This window comes from Equus quagga, chromosome 11, assembly GCF_021613505.1.
Source record: "Equus quagga isolate Etosha38 chromosome 11, UCLA_HA_Equagga_1.0, whole genome shotgun sequence".
Lineage (NCBI taxonomy): Eukaryota > Metazoa > Chordata > Mammalia > Perissodactyla > Equidae > Equus > Equus quagga.
The window spans coordinates 85,781,726-85,798,096 of record NC_060277.1 but is presented as its reverse complement, the minus strand read 5'-3'; the positions used below and the strand labels follow the sequence as shown (position 1 = coordinate 85,798,096).

General features: G+C 37.4%; 1 protein-coding gene across 1 annotated transcript in view; it reads left to right on the top strand.

Moving 5' to 3' along the window:
* The window catches only part of ANKFN1 (ankyrin repeat and fibronectin type III domain containing 1), a 319,561-nt gene that overhangs the window by 209,233 nt on the left and 93,957 nt on the right, over positions 1 to 16,371 (top strand). The window lies entirely within an intron of this gene.

Below are 16,371 nucleotides of genomic sequence, written 5' to 3'. Positions count from 1 at the left end.
ACCTCAAGCCTACTTTGACAACTAGATGTTTTCCCCATTCATCCTTAAGCTGGTGTTTGAAAGAAAATCTGAATCCTGTTTCTCACTTGTTTACAATCAACCCATCAACATGTTTTTTTAAGAGTTCATTGATAGCCAGAAATCTCTTAAAGAGTATCTCTTATAAGCCTTCTTCAGACCCTGGGGGCCATGCACCAGGCCAATTGCCATCAAAAAGTGGAGATTAAAGGCGTCAATTTCAGCTTAAAACCCAGGAAATAGTTTTGAGTGAGACCCACTGAATTTTTCTGCCTGCAGCTCCCCTGAATGCCAGAAAATGGGGCTAAGAGAGCTACTGTCTGTTCGTAGGTGTTTTCTCCTTGGATTCAAAGAACTCTTGCATCTTTTGGTCCCACCTCCCCAATTTTCATAACTTACAGAGCAAAATGAGTTATTTTAGATGTTCTGATGCTTTGGACAATTGCCAGAACTTTGTTTCACATTTTCTCTTCATTGCCTGGGGTAACCTGCGTGGAGCTCTCATTTGTAGGGGATATGTCATTTCAGAAAATATTTTCAAAAGTGATTTGCTGCTCTTTGCAGGCTTAGGGGTGGATAGGAAGGTATCCTCTAACAGGTGCAATGCAGCATCTGTGTTCTATCCACAGGATGAACTGTTTTCTGGCTAGCTTTTTAAAAATGTGAGCCTTGAAGTGGTCACACTTTGGGGTCTGCCGATTACAAGATGCTGCAGTAGTTGCCTCAGTGCATGTGGGAGGTAGCCTGGTTTGGATGGTACCCTTCCCCAACTCTCTTCCCATCTTGTTCCCTAACAGATTAGAAACCACCACCCTAATTCCTCCCTACAAAGGCTTGTAATAGCAAATTATTTAACTGCTCTTCATTTGATGGCATTTAAAAATTAAAAATAAAAAAGGATTTTTCCTTGCAGAGATTGCCAGGACCTTTCAGGAGCTAGTAGTCTATCTGTTTCTGCAAAGGCCAGGCCAGTGCTTCTGCCAACCACCACCTCCAGTTTCTTTCTCAGAAGGAGAGGAAGCCAAAGAATTCCAGGGAGATGTCTGGGGGCATTGTAGCTTCTAGGAAGGAGAGTCCACCATTTTCACATTAAAACTCCAGGGGTCGGTAATTTATAATGATAGTGTGAACTTGATCACTTGAGCCATCCTGTCACAAGACTTTAAAAAAACCTGACTTCATGGGGCTTGGGTGCATATTACTTAGTAATCTACATTATTTTTACCCCTCCTATTGTTTTTGTCCTCTTACACTTGCAGTTGGAAAGACATTTGTCTACTAAGAAAAATGTATTGTATTAGAGAATATCATTATTTTCCATGTTTAATTAATTGAAGAATTAATCTGATCATAAGTATGAGGTGGCTACCATCAATACTAGATTGAAGTGATAGAATTCCGTGAAACAAAAAGATTTGTAACTATTTAGCTGGTTTGGACAGGAGTGAAGCCAAAAGTTTGTAATGAGAGCAACTAGAAGAGGCAGAAAGTGTTATGTCCAGAGGATATGAAACTCAGTGGATTAACAGTTTTTGCATGCAAGTGAAAATGCAGAAGCGAGTTGAGTGACTAAATGTATAGTGGGGATAAACAGCAGGTCCAGTGACAGTAACAGAATGACAGTACTACTCAAGAGTCATTTCTTCTAAGCTGCTACAGCCTTTGTATCCTCAGTCCTCTCTGATTCCTCCACTAGTTGCTGAGTGGTCAGGATCCAGCCAGTTTATTCTCCAACCATCTTGTGAACCACCTTTTAAAACCTTTCTCCAATAAGATACATTCTAAAACACAGCTATTTTGAATTTTCCTCATTTAGAAAATTTTTAACCCTCCAACAATACAGTACACGGTTATATAAAAGAAAAAGTCAAGATTTACCCTTCTCTCAATGTCACATCCCTATCAGTAAGTTAATCTGTTATGAGTTTAATCTATGTCCTTACAAATCCTTTCCTAATATATACATACAGGTTTCCCTCACTATCCAAAAGTAGAGCATTCCTACGAAACATTTTGTAAGCCGAAATAGCATAAGGGGAAAAAGCACTTACCATTCATTTATATGGGAAAAATTTTTGAGCATTTCCAGACCCAAAAAATAACCTACCAAATCATACCAAATAACACATAAAACCTAAAATAACACTAACATATAGTAAAAGCAGGAATGATATAAATACACAGTCTATATAAAGTAGAAACAGTCTATGTGCAGTGTAGTTTCACTCACCAGAATCAGGAAGGCAGCAAGCAACCTGGAAGGCTGAGAGGTGGTGGTGGTGATGACGGTGTGTTAAGCTGAGGCCTCAGAGGTTGGGGTGATGGGAGGTACAGGAGAGAGGTGTAGGCGAGAGAGGAAGAGGGTCATCTGTTAACATCTCCTCATTGCCTGACTCCATCAGGGTGAGCAGAGAAAGTCTACACTTTCTTCTGTCTGCCTGCCTCGATGTTGAAGATGGAGGTTCATCGTCTGTTGTGGTTGATGTGGAAGGTTTGAAACATGACAGTATGTTTGACTGCTTAGCCTCTATAATGGCTCACTGCAAAACAAATGCTGAACACTATTTTCCCTTTTCGCCTTTTTTCGTAAAAGCAAAAATCCTCAAGATTTCGCTCAGTTAGCGAAAATAGGTATAACATAGGTCTTTCATAAAAGTGAAGTGGTGTAAAGCAAACTTTTTGATTGTGGGGGAAACCTGTGCTTGTATATACACACAGATGTATAGTTTTATTTGTGTGCTCTAATATAAGTACTATCACACTATTTGTCTGATCCTACCACTAGATTGTTTTTTCAATTGAGCAATATATCATATACATCTTTCTATATCAGTGTGTTTGGATCTTCATTCTTTTTGTTGTATAGTATACCTATTCCCTAGCTAGAGGTGCCATAATTTATTTAATCATTCTCCCACTAACAGACATACATTGTTTCAATATTCTCCCTATTATATAATGCTGCAATCCTTCTATGTGTCTCCATTTTACCTGTGAGAATATTTTATTCTAGGATTGTTAACTAGAAGAGGAAAGGTTTGTGCACTCACATATTCTGTCTCACTATCTGTTTACACTTGTGCTAATCACATGTAGTAAGCTTATAGTATATTTTAACACCTGGTAGGGCAAGTCCCTCCCTGTGGTAAACTTTTTCAAAATGTCTGTTACTTGCAGACGTGTTCTCTTCTAAAAAAATTTCAGAATTGGCTTGTCAAGTTTAATTTTTAAAATCTTATTGGGCTAGTATCATACTGCTAAATTAATATGGAGAGACCTCCCATATATGACATATCTTCCTAATCAAGTAGAATTTTATTTATTCAGGAGAGTTTAATAATTTTCTTTATATGGGTCTTCTATGTTAAGTTTCATGCTCGATATATTTCACAGTTTTTGTGACTATGATGAATGAACTCTCTTTTCAAGATCTTCTCTAATTGGCTATTGTGGGACAGTAGAAGAGCTATTGCTAATTTTAAAAAAATCTTTAATTGGCTGCTCTACTGAACTCCCTCTTAGTAACAGTTTTGGGTTTTATTCAGTAGATTGTCTTGCATCTCATGAATTTTGTTTTTATATCATCTTTAACTAAAGATCATTTTGTTCCTTCCTTTCTAATACTTTTCATTCTTTTTCGGATCTTACTTTATTAATTAGAATCGATGTGAATTCCAGTTCCCACTACTTATGAACAGTAACTGAGATAGTATGTATCCTCTCTCTTACCTGCTTTTGTCAACATGCATCTAATTTTTACCATGAAGTATGATGTCTACCGTAGTTTTATGGCAGATACCTTTTACCAAATTAAGGAAGCTTCATTTGGATTATGATTATTTATACAGTGTTGAACACAATTTTTAAATCTCCTCTGTGATTATAACCCCTTTAGTATTTCAAAAGTCATGTTTCTGTGCCCTTTCTTTTAGAATGGTTGAATATTTGCCTATTTTATTGGTTTGTTTGAAGAATTAACTTTTTTGATTCATAAAACTTATTTCTTGCTTATTTTCTATTTTATTAATTTCTGGCTTTAGCTTTGCCAATTCCTACTACTTGCTGTGGGTTTACTTTGTTGTTTCTTTTCTAGTTGTGTTTTTTATTTGAAAACTTAATTTACTTGTTCCTTTATTTTTCTCGTTTTCTAATCCATGGATTTAAGGCTACAAATTTTCCCGACTCATGTTTCGTCTGTATCCAAAAAGCTTAAAATGTGGTACTATAATTATCATTTGTTTATAAATAATTTGTAATTTGTTTCATTTCCACTTTAACCAGAGTTTTCAGTCGAGTCACGTTAGACTTCTGAGTGGCCTTTTTTTTGCTATATTTTTATTGTTAATTTCTAATTTTACTATATTATATTAAGAAATTTTAAAATGTGGACTGTATCCTGTTGAGAGTTTTTAAAAATTCTTACTTGTGGCTAACCGACGAATCAGTTGTATACGTACCATACTTGGTGTTTGAAAAGAATGTGAAAACTCCACTAGGTATAAAGTGTGAATACGTATGTGTGTTGTTTAAATCCCTGTTCTTTTCTAAAGTATTTGTCCCTTTGATCTTCAGTCTCTCAGAAGCTGCTTTATTTGTCTTGCTTAATACTGTTTGCCTGAGTTTCTATTTTGTTTGTAATTAACACTGCTTTCCATGTTTCCATTTGCCTGCTGTCTTTTCTATCTTTTTACTTTTATCCTTTCCATGACATTTGAAATACACTTGTCTCTTGTAAAGAGTATATATATAGTTAAATTTATTTACTCAGTCTGAGAGTCTGTCTCTTTTTTATATACTTTTTAATTTTTTTTGTCCAAAGTGATATAAGAATGAGATTAAAAAACAAATTTGTACTGAAAGGCTTATAATGAAAAAACAACAGTTATTTACTCCATTCCTCCCACCCTTCTTCTCCTCATAGCCAGACTCTTTGAACTCCTTTTGTTCTCATAGTTACCTGTCTACTTTAATTAATATGCTCCTATGGCTGTTTCTTGACTTATAAATTGCAGGTCTTGTTCACGCAATTATAACCACAACAGAAAAGAATTTAATTCTTTCATAATATGACACTCATCTCCACTCCCTTATTCTCTCAATATAATTATATTTCCATTTTTAGTTAAGTCAACAATGTTTATATGTTACGACCGTGTAAGTTTTTGACATTGCAAAGTTAAGTAGTGTACTATGATCACATTTCCTTTCCTATGTATTTTCCTCAAATCTCTAATTACCTTTTTCTCTTTCCTACCGTACTTGCCATTATCATATTGAAAATTCTTTTCAAATGATCTGTTCAGAGTAGTGCCTATTTCCCCAAAAGAAGTACCTATTTTCCTTCCCAGAGTATTCCCTCCTCATGTTCCACTGCATAATAAGAATTCATTAGGTTTGCATTAGGGAAATTCAAATTAAAACCAAAATGAAATTATTACTACATGCCTATCACAGTAGCAAAAAAATTTTAAATAGTGACAACACAAAATGATGAGGATGCAGAAAAATCAGATCACTCATTGCTGGTGGGAACGTAAAATGATACAGGCACTCTGAAAAACAGTTTTGCAATTTCTTGAAAAACTAAACATGCAACTACCATACATCCTACCAATTGCACTACTGGGCATTTATCCCAGAAAAATGAAAACTTATGTTCATATAAAAACCTGTACACAAATCTTTATAACAGCTTTATTTGTCATAACCACAAACTGGAAATAATTCAGATGTCCTTCAGTTGGTGAATGGTTAAACAAACTAAGGTACATTCATACCATGGAATACCACTCAGCAATAGAAAGGAACAAATTACTGATAGACGTAACAATCTGGAAGAATCTCCACAGAATTATGCTGAGTGAAAAAGTCAATCCAAAAAAGACTACAGGGTGTATTGTTCCATATACAACACTCTTGAAATAACAAAATTATAGAAATATAGAACAGATTAGTGGTTGCTAGGGATTAAGGAGGAAATGAGGAGGAGGGAAATGGGTGTGTATAAGGTCACTTTTTTGTTTTCTAGCTAATGGGTATATTTTAAGATACCTTGTTTATCTTTTATAGGATTTAGAGAGAAAAAGGGTAGGCAGGCATGTGTGTCAGTTTGGCATCTTGATCCAATCTCCAAGTCACTTCTTTTTACTCAGACTGTATGCTCAGTAAACATGACCTAAAACTAACATTAGCCTAAGCCAACATACTTATGAAAGCATATCTGCTGTTTCAAAAAATCACGTAAGTTACCTAGGGACAAACCTGAAACTGGGTTTTTATACCAGCTGATGAAGCATTATTCCTGACACTGATTTTTTTTTTCTTTTTCTTTTTATATTTGGAAAATCACAGCTCTGTAGAGAAATAAAGAGTTTTGGGAATATGTGAGTTTTCTGCCTTCAAGGTATGAATTCCTTGAAGGCAGAAATCTTGTCTTTTTCGTTTTTCCTCTCACCTTCTACATTCCAGTAGCACTGGCCTACTTTCTGTTCTTAAAACATTTCTGCCACCACAGGACCTTTGCACATGGTGACCCCTCTTCCTAGAACACTGCCCCTCCCATTCCTGCCCACTGATTGTTCACGTCTCTATTAAAAGTCATTTCTTCAGAGATTCATTTTTGAAGCATTTAATATTAATCAGGCCTATTTTAAATTCTATCATGCCTTTCACCTTTTCTTCAAAGTAGTGTTCACAGCTTGCAAACATCTATTTATTTCTGTGGTATATTTTTAAGCTTAGATTTCTGTATTATAGAACTTCCTAGAGTCTTTAATATTTAATATATCTAATAAATTATCTCCCAAATTTAATTTGACCATCACTGGATGTTTCACGGGAATAATGTTTCAAGGAGCCCTGAGAATATTTAGAACAGGAATTCTCAAACTAAGATGCACATTAGAATCATCTTAGGATCCATGCGAGGGCCCCTCCCAAGACCGATCAAATCTGAGCTTTTGCAGAGTAGGGACCCAAGCACAGATATTTTTCAAGAGGTCCTAGGTGGTTCTAATGTGCAGCTAGGCTGTGAATGTGCAGTCAAGTTTGTAATATCTGTCCTTCCCATCAGACTGCAAGCCACAGGGGAGCAGGGACTTTTTGTTTATCTCTGTGTTCCTCATACTTGGCACAGGGCTCAACATATATATAGTAGGTACTCAGTTAATTCATCGTGAGTCACAATGAACACAGTAAACACAGTCCCCTCGTTTAAGGGGTTAGAGGTTACTGGGGAAAATAGAACTGACCAACGTAAGAATTCACTTCATAGTATATGAAAATAAGGCCTGTCATTGACCCAAAGTGTTGAGGCTGGAGTTCTTAACCGGCTTTGTCCAACACCCTCTTTTATTGAGCCTCACCTCTCATCCCTTTCCTTCATACGGAGGCCACAGTTCTCTTCTCAGACCCTCTCCCCTCGCCTTCAGTTTCATCCTTCTGCACTATGGTGGCTCCCCCAAGCTCGCTGTCTTCAACACACTTGCCACTGGAAAGTTTCTGCAAAGGTGATCGCATCAGTACTGAGTAGAGCTGCTTATTTCTCCCTCCTCCCCCTCACATACCCCTCCAGAACTTTGGAGCCATGGAAGCCTCTTGGCGGAGAGGGAGGCACACGAGGCAGCTCTTTATTGCCATGCAACTGTGAGATTCCTCTCCACACTTCCTCTTAGGGAAAAGTCAGCCTGCCAATCGAGATTTAACAGTGGAGCCCTGCAGGGTGATGTGCCAAGCACTGCCTCTCCTGTCCCCTCCGACCAGCCCCATCACCACTTTCCACCCCCATCCCCACCACCGGACTGAACAAACTGTATCACTTACCCCCTGGGAGCCTGGCAGTTGCTGAGCCCAGACACCACAGAGGCTGGTGAGCTTCCAGTGGCCACAGAGGCAGGTCTCCACTCAAGGCACAGCTCTGTCCATGACTCCCCAACTGGGCATACAGCTGGAACTGCAGATGATGAGCCACTTTCTGAGCCACTACCTCCCCACAGAGATTTTTCTCTTGATTCTTTTTTGGCCAGACCCCTTTGCAGCATTATAGTTTGTCAATAGCCCGCGACTGCTTTCTAGAATTTCTCTCCAGGAGAAAGTGTGTTTTTCTAAGAAATAGGTGTTCTAGCCTGAAGCCTAATTTCATGTGAGGGCTCAAAAATGAAACAAAAATAATCACCCTCAAGTCTGGAAGCTGAGGGGCCTCTCCACGCCATGAAGAGTGCTTCCTTTTGGGAGGTAGGAGGCAGGGGTGGTCCTGTGTGCTTCTTAAATAAAATTTTTCCAATTACAAAAATAATGTATGCTCCTTATATCAGCCAAGGTCCCAGCAGAAAACAGAAGCACACACAGCTTGAAATTTGAAAAAATTTTAATGAAGGGAATTATTTACAAAGAGGTGAGCAGTGTTCACGAAGGGACAAGGAATAACAAGGCACACAGGACTAGCAACACTGGGAAGCTTTTCTCATCCTATTCCTGAAGGAGAGAGGGGAAAAGCTGGGGCAGGGCACCAGTTAGGCGCTGCTGTGTGAAAGGACACACCACTGCCAGACTGGGGCCCTGGGTGAACTAGAAGCCAGAGGGCAAAGGGCCCGGTGATGCAGTCCACAGGGGTCAGCTTCCTGGAGACAGAAAGCAGGACAGTAAAGGTCAAAAGTTTTTCTGGGGTGAAAAGAGGGTGAGGGATAAATGGAAAAAACAGTGTAATAATTATAGAATATTACAAGGAACAGAAATTTTAAATGAAGAAACAAATCACTCAGTCTTAATCCTACATCTCAAAGAAATCTACTCCTTGAAGGAACTTCCCGTATTTTTTGATGTATCCATAATAAAGTTAAGATCATATATTTAATAATAATGGTGAACATTTGCCAAGCCCATACCATGTGCCAGGCAGTGAGTCAAGGCTTTAAAAACATTGCTTCTTCTAAACCTCACAGAGCCCTATGCAATAGGTATAATTATTATCCTCTCCTCATGAATGAGGAGCCTAAGACAAAGAAAGAAACTTGCTGAAGGTCCTACAGCCATGCAGAGTCCAATTTAACCTCACTCAGTGATCCCAGAGCCTCTACACTTAACGACTATGCTGTACTGCCTTCTTTTCCACTTCACATCCCCATGTTATTACTTTTGTTTTGAAGCATTGTTTTAATCCATACATAGCATTACATGGAATACATCAATATGCATTTTACTCTTTCTCGATTGTTGGCTATTCAAGTTGCTTCTGATTGTTTCCCTATTATAGATGCTGCTGCCATGAACATCTGTGTATTTAGAGTTTTTCCTGCATTTTGGAATATTTCTTTAAAGGAGAGTTCTACTAGTTTTTTCCCCCACTTTAAAATCTGTCTTGATTTTCCTATCATTTCAAGTCACATAGTCGTAAATAGCTAAATGTGGACTTAGGAAATAATATTAAAACTCTCCAATTCTATCACTCCACTCCACCCCCAAAGAAGAGAAAAATAAAATTAAGAAAAATGGAGGGAAACGTAAAGAGTCAACTAGCTCTAACTTTAATGAGAAATGACTCTTAAATAGGCTGAAGATCCATCACCCCTACCAAACCCTCCTGGCCCAGTTATTAAATGGGAGCACATCCACGAATGACGAGTGCAGGACACACAAGAAATGCTGCACACACTTTAATAAAATCTAAATAAATGAGGCTGTATCTCTTCTATTCTAATCAACCATTTCCACGTCTGATGAAGTGTGTGCTAAGGAGTACAATGATGGATAGAAACATTTCATCAAAAGAACTTAGGTTAAACTGTTCACTGCCAAAGAAAAGTCCATTGACAAAGGAAGGATTTAGGCTATTCTACAAAGTACTTTAAATTCTAAAAATGTGCACTCACTTTAGAGAATTTCATCCTATTCTTCAGTATAATAATTGATGAACCACTCAAGGAAAATAAGACAAACTATTTTCTAAAAAGTACCTAGCTTCATCGGCACGTGTTTGTCAAAATCTCGATTTGTCTGTTCTATATAGTGTGTTGATTATGGCATGGTATAAATTAAGTCAAAGTGCCACGGTCTCCATGGGGACCGGCTCAGTGGCATAGTGGTTAAGTTCGCACACTTCGATTTGGCAGTTTCACAGGTTTGGATCCCAGGTGCGGACCTAGCACCACTCATCAAGCCACACTGTGGTGGCACCCCATATACAATAGAGGAAGATTGGTAGAGATGTTAGCAAAAAGAGGAAGATTGGCAACAGATATTAGCTCAGGGCCAATCTTCCTCACACCCACACACAAAAAAGTGCCATAATCTCCTAGGAGCTCGCGATTTATGAAGGATGGTATCATTGCAAACTTTAGTAGCAGAGCAAGGGTCTGCACTAAGAGGGCATTGTACAGTGGAAGGAGCACTAGCCAGAAAGCCAGGAGGCTATTGTCCTAGTCCTGGTTCTGCTCTAAGGAACTCGGTGACCTTTAGTGAGTCATTCTCCTCTTTGAGTCTTAGTTCCCTCCTCTGAAGAAATGAGGGAATAGGACTAGATCGGTGGTTTTCAAACTGATCCACAGAATCTTAGGTCTCCACAGAAATGCTTCAGGAACAACATGGCAGGGTGGGGGGTGGGAAGTGGGGGGATCAGTGGGAGGTTTCCCAGACTCTACAGTCTAAATAATTAGGGCTTCCTGTTAAATTCTTTTAGAACACCATATAGCTTTCTCTTATAGTCTTTTTCCCATCTTTATCTGTATTTTATTTGCTTGATGTCTGTTTCTCTTTGGAGACTATATTCTCCATAAAGGCAGGGCTGTGCCTATTTAGTCCAGCATTATAAATCCAATGACAAGCACAGTGCCTGGCCCGTGGTACATGATTATTTGTTGTATGAATGAATGAATGAATTCACATCTCTCATTTCTGGCCCTAGAGGTGCTTATAAACACGGAGATGATTAGTTTCAGTAAAGTATACACAATGTTTTCCTCCTTCTCTTCAATATTAAACCAAGTTGAAAGAACTATCTCTAAGTTCTGACTTGGCCCTGACTTCTTAGAAACTATATGACCTTGGGCATAGAGGTCACAACTTCTTGGAGTTTTGGTTCTTTTTTTATAAAATGACTAGGTTAGTGTATGATCTTTCAGGTCTTCTGCTTTAACATGCTATGATTTCCTGGCTTTGTCCCTTCTTCAATCCAAAGAAGGTTAGATAAAGCTGAAGATCCTGCATAGACTTAGAATTCAATGGCATATAGTTAATCTACAGGCATGAAATATCTCTGTGGCGGAGAGAGATATTCAGAGAATATCTAAGACATCTGAGAGGTGTAACCATGAATTGGCAAAGAAAGAACTAAGAGGCAAGTCATCACTCTGCTACCTACGAGCTTTGTTTATGATCTTGGGCAAACATTTCATCTCCTCTGGACTTCAGTATCTTTATGTATAAAATAAGGACTGAAGTGCCTGTCTCAGGTGCCCTGTGAGATGTTATAAGGATCAAAACATATGAGGTAACGTAAATGAAAATGCTTTGTAAATTATAATGTGCTATATATATTTAAGATGATACTATCATTATTAGTGTTAGTTAACACAAGGGTCATGATTTTAACACATTATAAAGCCAAAATAATTAAGGAGTGCAATACTGGTATTTAATAGACCAATAGATTAGAAGGGAAAGTCCATAAGTAGCTTTTTTTTTTTCTGCTATTTCTCCCTGAATCCCCCTGGTACGTAGTTTTATATTTTAGTTGTGGGTCCTTTTAGTTGCCACATGTGGGACGCCGCCTCAATGTGGCCTGATGAGGGGTGCCATGTCCACACCCAGGATCCAAACCAGTCAAACCCCAGGCTGCCGAAGTGGAGCGTGTGAACTTAACCACTCGGCCACGGAGCCGGCTCCCCTAAGTAGCTTTAAATGCAAGAATTTAGTATAAGATAAAAGTGGTATTGCCCATCAGTGAGGAAAGATGTACAATTCAGTCAGAAGGCTACCAGATAGAAAACTAAAATGTATTTAGAGTCATGTCTCACAGTTTATTCTAGGATCAATTATAAAGGGATCAGAGATTTCAAAGTAAAAATAAAATAAAATAAAATCATAAAAGTTCTAGAAGAAAACATAAGAGAAATTCTTTATAAGTAGAGTAGAAAAGGCCTTTATAACCATGATTCTAAATCTAGAATAAACTCAACCTTATTTTTTAAAACATATCTTCAGCAGAAACAACTATAAGCAACATAACAAAAGACAAAATTTTATAGAATAGGCATAGGCTTATCTTTCTAATGTATAATTAGCTTTTGAAACCTCCAGAAAAATTGAGGGAAAGAGAGTTCATAGAGTAAGAAACACAGATGGCTCCTAAGCATATAAAAAGAAGTTCAAGTTCTCCCATTTTAAGAGAAATGCAACTTTAACCTGAGATATCACTTTTCACCTTTCAGAATGACAAAAACCCAAAAGTTTTAATATACACTGTGTAGATTATAGACTCTAGGGAAAAGTCACTCTCACAGATTGCTGATCAAAGAATAAACTTTTATGATCCTTATGGAGGGCAGTTTGGCAATATCTATCAAAATTACAAATGCAAATAACCTTTGACCTAACAATCCTTATTAGGGGTATTTATCCTACAGATACACTTAGAGATATATAAAATGAAATACACTCAAGATTATTCATATCAGCATTGTTTGTAAAAGTAAATTGATCACATGCAGTTTATAAGAGTAAAATATAGAATATCAACAGCAAACTCATTAAACTGTCATACACAGCAGCTATAAGAAAGAACATAGCATCTCATATGTATCGATACAGAAAGACCTCCAAGATAAATTAATCTTTAAAAAAAGGTTGGAAGAGTACATATGCTACCCTTTGTGTAAAATGGGGGGATCCATATTCATATTTGCTTGAGTATGAATAAAGAAACTCTGGAAAGATACATAAGACAGTAAGAACAGTGGATACTTATGGTAGGAGAGCAAATCTGGGAACTGGGAAGATGGCAGACAAGGAATCGAGGAAGACTTATCACTGTTAATACCTTTTGGTCTTTGAACCATGTGGATCTATTTAAAACAACTTTAATAAAAGGTTCAAAAGAAAAAATGAAGTTTGTAGGATATAGAGGAAACAAAGTGAGTCAAGAGAAGAAAAAGCAATGGAATGAGATCTGTCAGGGGAAGACTACTATGAAGGGATAGCCTTTACAGAAAAACTAAGGCCAGATAGAGAGATACTTTTCATTCCATGCCCAGGAGCAGAAAATGCTCAAGAATAAACCTGAAAGAAGAGAGAAAGAGAACAAATTTTTTCCGCAAATTTCCACAGTGTTTTTCCTATACTGACTAAACAGGAGAGAATAATACAGTAAGCCAAAGGCGGCAAATTATTTCAAATCTTTCAGAAAGAAAGAAAGAAATATCTGTTGCTATCATTTCTGTAACTGTAGAGGGAGAATTCCATGGAACAGCCTCCCATAATATACGAAATAACAAAATTCTCCAAAAACGTCTTTTGTAGTGCTTTTTTAAGCTATCAAGAAAGTGAAGAGTCTTAAATGACAAGAGTGTTTACACATTTAATTTTTGTGTAACATTAGAACCATAAAAGCTCTCTCTTTAAGGTGGGGAATATGTGACACATGCAGTTAATTTCCACATTAAATTATTGAATGAAAAATACACACATTATCCATTGCAACTCCAGGATTAGGTCAGGTCAAATTTTATTGCTTTTGGCCAAGGGCTTTTGTAAGACTTATAAGCCTAAGAGCAGGTACAGTGTGATCTTTGGTATAAGTTATAGAGTTAAAATGAGGTTCTGAGTGGGAAAATACTTCACATTTCAGAAGTAATTTCATGAAAGTCATCATGAGACTAGCACATCTCCATGTTGATTTAACTGGAACTTTATAAGATCATTTTAGCTCTGGTTTCTGAAACTGCCAAGGTTCATGCATCTGCCTGACAATAAATAACCAACCTTTCCTAGATTGATCTGTAATAGATGCTAATTTGAATTACCCCCAAGAAATTTCTGGAATGGGACCAAATAAATATGGCAAAGGAAAAAAAAAGGAGAGGAAATGTGGCTGATTCTCTAGCTCAGGAGTTCCAAAACCAAACACTTGATGGGCTAAAGTTGTCTAAGAGTATCTGCCTTCAAACCTGGACATGGGCATTAAATCTGGAAAAAGTTTATTCTATCATAATAAAGAAAATTTACATCTGACAAAAACAGCCTACCAAACAGGGCATTTTTGACAAAGTGCTACCCCTTAGATTGTTTTATGAAAGAAATGTAGAAGTAGTAGCAGTAGTAAGTAGTAAATATTTACTGAGCTCTTACTATGTGCCAAGTTAAATGTTTTCTATGTATTACCTCATTTAATCGTCTCAACAGTCGTATGAGGTAGGATCTATTCTTCTCCTCATTTGTAGATGAGGAAAATTATGAAGTTGCCCAAGTCATACAGCTAGTAAGTAATGAAGTCAGGATACATATTCCTCCAAATGGCATATCATCTTAGACTTCCATTTATGTTAAAACATATACAGGATTTTATTGTTCTGTAATGGGTTAGAGCTTACTTATGATCAATAGATTCTTTGTATTTGATTATGGCTTCTAAAACATAGACTCGAAGTAAAGGGAATCCAACCACTCCCAGCTCAGAACTGCTGAACTATCAGAGGACTAAAAGTAACACAGAAAATAATTTAGAATACATTCATGAAGAATTTTAGGCTATATTTACTATAGATCATTTCAGCTCCATACATTTATATCAGAAATAAGTTAGACTGGCATAATTTCAAAGGCAGATTTCAACAAAATGTCTAGATGCTTTCTTCAGCGACTGCAATTACTGCAACTATTTTCAATATGAACTTTCTAGAAGAGTATTTTATTAAGCATAAATAGCTACATATTTAAATTTCTTATACTGGTCAGTTAGTTGGCCCATCACAATATCTGAGTGTCTTTATGAAAATTGTCATACATGTTTACAGGAGTTTCATCTCCCTATGTATGTTTGTTAACCATATTTACTTTTGTTTTCTTTGAGACATTCTGGTTAAACCTGGGTTCCTATTAGGAATTAAGAGAGGTATAAATTGCTAGTGGATCAGAATACAGACACCTGTGAAAATGATGGGAGCTTTTAAGTGGACCCACCAGGAATGCTCTCTTGTATTACCTTAGTGGTGGAGGAAGACAACAATTAGATTCTTTATTCTCAAAAACTACACTCAACTCAACAGATTTTGTGAAAAAGAAATAGAGAAGGGGATCAGAGATACTAAGGTTAGATCACTGGATTACCAAAAGCTTTCATTTCAGTTATCTACTTCAAAAATATATACGGCAGGTAAAAAATAAAGAGAGAACTAAACTACGATATACAGTCTATGGTACTGTCATCCTTCCTGGTTACAAAGGTAACCAGCTCCTGAAAGATCAGCATAGCAGATTCTGTAGAGATGGCTAAACTGATACAAAAACAAAAGCTTCTCCTCCCCCTTCAGACTGGGTTTGACTACAGGAATTAAAAATGACTAATAGCTGGGGGATGGGAGGAAGTCATGAGATCAAGTTACTTAGAAACACAGAAAGGTAAACGGTTTTAAGATTTTTTTTAAAGTCTGCGTCTTACAATTTGTTTCTCCATCCTGTGAGATTCCAAGGAAGCAGCTGGACTGCAATAATTAAATCTCTCACAGGGACAACTTGCACTTTGAAGAAGACAGATTAGATATATTTTTCCCTATTCCTCCTGTTAAATACAACTAAAAACACTAGACACCATATATAGAACAAGCATAAGAAGACTCTGAAAAGTAAAGAAAGAAAGGTAGACTGTCTAGGGACCGCAAGACCCACGAACAACACAGAAATGACTTCCTTGGAAGGTTTTTGGTTTTTGGTTTTTTTTTTTTTTTTGCCTTATCTATTCAAGACTTGGAGCTGAAGAAGCTGGCAACCCAAAGACACTAATGGTTGCATAAAAAGAAGCCCAACAAAAGTTCTCTCTCCATCAAAAGGACCAGGAAAGGAGCAGGTCAGCAAGACAGAAAAATTTTAGACAATAATGGCTCCACTCCAGCCAGACACAACATAAAAAAAGCCATGACCCCCATCCCTACCCTTGGCAGCAAAGGTCAAGTGGGGAGCCTAGACGTCCCCCATCACTGAACTATAACAAAGTACCCAAATACTTCTACCACAGTGGTGTCAGATAAGGCTAAATAGGAATTTCATCCCCTCTGGCCAGTAACAAAGCCCTGTCTCCTTCCCTACTAGGGTGGAGACAGAAGGGGTCTAGTGGAGGGTAAGAACATTCACCATTACTAGGTGGTAACA